The sequence below is a fragment of the Engraulis encrasicolus genome, chromosome 12 (assembly GCF_034702125.1).
Source record: "Engraulis encrasicolus isolate BLACKSEA-1 chromosome 12, IST_EnEncr_1.0, whole genome shotgun sequence".
In the NCBI taxonomy this organism is placed as follows: Eukaryota; Metazoa; Chordata; class Actinopteri; order Clupeiformes; family Engraulidae; genus Engraulis; species Engraulis encrasicolus.
This window is the reverse complement of record NC_085868.1, coordinates 6,371,748-6,374,799: the sequence shown is the minus strand read 5'-3', so window position 1 is coordinate 6,374,799 and position 3,052 is coordinate 6,371,748.

Sequence of the window (3,052 nt, the reverse complement as noted above, 5' to 3'; positions counted from 1 at the left end):
AAGTTGGGACAGGGCCAATAAAATGCTTTTTATGTATGATAAGACTAAACACAACACAAGGGAGGAGACTTAACATTTAAATACTTTGACTGATAGCATGATTTTATTTAAAAAAAATAGATATTTTGATGTGCGAGACATGATTTCAGCACCTCAACTGATAGGTGTGTTCTTCGACTTGTTTACCTTCTTGTTATGCTTAATACGTGGCATATCCTCACTGCAAGAAAACAATTTTGTCACCTGTTTACTCTTATGATGGAACCACACTGTTGGAACATAGTAGAGATTGAAATTTGCCATCATTATGGGGCAATATCTTAAGACTGTGCTCCAAAATATAATGCCTTGGTAGCTATGTATGCTGTTTAAAGTCTGAATATATCATTCAGCCCTCATTTTAATGCTCTACATGAGTAAGAAGACCATAACCAAGGCATCTCTGCACCCTCTGCACCATCATATATGCAGTCTTTCAGACTGACCACTAAATCAAGCTGAAGTATTCATTTTCTTCATAACCTGGAGGGTGCATGACTCCATGATTTTAAAAAAGAATGAAATATTTTCCATTCTGTAATCAGAGGACAGTTTCACATGTCACCTTGGTCCATATAGAATGAGCTTCGCCACTTGCAACTCTGTTTAATGTCTGCATCATGTGCCTTAATCAAGTGTTGTGTTTATGGTCATTTTTTCAACAGCTGTCATTGTTGGAGTGTCATAGTTGGCTTATTGACGATGGGTATGTCATGATCTCATAACTCGTGCAATGATTTCACAGAACTCTACATTACAGAAATAGGCCTTATATACCTGCAATTTTGATAATTCAATCTTTCTGTGTAATAGATCAGTAATTAGTCCCTCAAAATCTTCGCTTCTGAGTGCCACAGCCTTTCTGTGATGGTATTTTATCTGTGCATTCATGTTGGCAGTCAATATAGTTCCTTTAAAAATATTCCTCCTTGTGTTAGTTTTAGAATTATTCAACTATTACAACATTTTTTGGCCCTGTCCCAACTTTTTTGAGATTTGTTGCATGGGTCGAATTTTAAATGACCACATATTTCCCTCAAAACAATGCTTTTGCCTCATTTTAACTGTTCCTATGCTGACCTTGTGCCATTGTTCATCTTATGCATGGATTGAATGTTTTAAAAATGCCAGCATTTTGATTTTATTCACAAAGTACCAAGTGTCCCAACTTTTTTGGAATCCGCTTTGTAGTATAAGAAAAATAAAAGTCCTCATTAGGTTAGGTATTCACAGGGGTGAAAGCAGTTTTCTTTTCTTACCAGTGTTAACCTGTGCGCACCTGTCTACTTTCACCCCAGGCAGGGTATTCATGACGTGCAGTGGAATGGTGTAACAACATACATAATATCATGTTGTACTTTCATCAATAATTTAGGCCTACTTCTACTAAGGCTACTTTACACACCTCTGTGAACAATAATCAACACAACACCCCCCTGGTTAAATAGATTTCTCATTCATAAATCATAACTTGATTGTTTTTGGCTGGTTTGGTAATACCATGAATCAATAACAGTATGTTCAACATCTAACAATAATTTCATACAGTAGGCTGTAGCCTATGAAACATCTATGATTCTTCACAGTGCCTCTACACTGGTTTCTCGACATGCATGATCATATATATATGGGTGAGTGATTCCCGAGGGGACATGTGCGTGACAAGATTATGTTTATTACGTTATTGCCTCATCACCACACACAAACCCCACACTGCTGGGGGGAGGGAGCAGATGAATTCTGAAAAACAGCAATTTAAGCTGCAATACTTTGATTGTCCACAGGGCAGAGCTCAGTGACAGCCAGAGAAGAAGCACAGCAAATGCCAGGATATGTTAAACAATAAAAAAAACTTTCTGATCAGGCCTATGTGTTAAATGTATTTGGTTACGTCTTGAAAGCAAAACTAGTGATTTTAGTAATCAACTTCAATTAGGCCTACCTATTTTTAAATGGCCCACCAACAGCAACAATGTTTTTGTAACACAGGCATATGTCCAGCAGATGGTAGCAAAGCACTGAGGAACTGCTGCCTGAACGTCTCATTGGAATTTTAGCCTCGGCCTACTGTATTTGGATTGGTATTACTGTTTGGTGGTGAATATCATACCAAGTCATCAGCTATCCGATTATGAGATTAAACATGTATTGTTTTGTGTTCTTTTAAAAAGCACATTAACAAACTATCTGCTTTAATTTACAGGACTGTGGTAATGATTGATAGGGGTCTTTTGTCTCTTAACCTGGCATTAGCCTACTTCATGAAACCTGTGTGCATATTATTGATTTGAGGTTCGTATCTATAGTTCATAGCTCGCTAGGTCAACAGTACTTACTGTGCATGGCCTGGGCAGTGCAAAGATGTATGTAGGGCGTGTCTAATACAGCCCAGATGGAACAGTTGGTATGACTGTTGTTCACTTGTTTCTCTTTTCAGCACGCATTGAGCCCGCCCCCCGCTGCGATTGGCTGATCGAGGCAAATAACCAGAGCCATACAGAGGGGAGAGTCGGGCAATCTCCGCTGTGTGCTAAAGCCGACTTCCTCATTAGCAAAATTAGCTGTTTTAGCTTCTCAGGACTGCTCAGCGTTGCGAATGTTAGTTCCTATGTAGTGGGCGTAGCACACAGCAAATGCAATGCGATGCAATGCAGGGAATATGACAAGACTTGCTGTTCGTAGTAATAACTTCAGATAAACATCACAGATGGTAAAACTGTTGTGATTATCACCACCGAGACAGTTGATGGTTTACATATTTGTGGTGATTACCCCGCAGTATAGTTCGTTAGTCCTAATTTTGGCTGTTAATGTGGTGGTTCTATGTTGAGTCTATGGAAAGACAGCCGCTTTAGGAACACCCTTATCTCGCTAAAAGGCGGAGCTGCCATTTAATTCCTGGTCCTCCAATTGCGTAACTCTCGCCTCTGTATGGCTCTGCAAATAACCATGGCTACAATGTCTCAATGTCTTATAGTTGATTGGGTGAAATATTAGTCGGTGATATGTGATT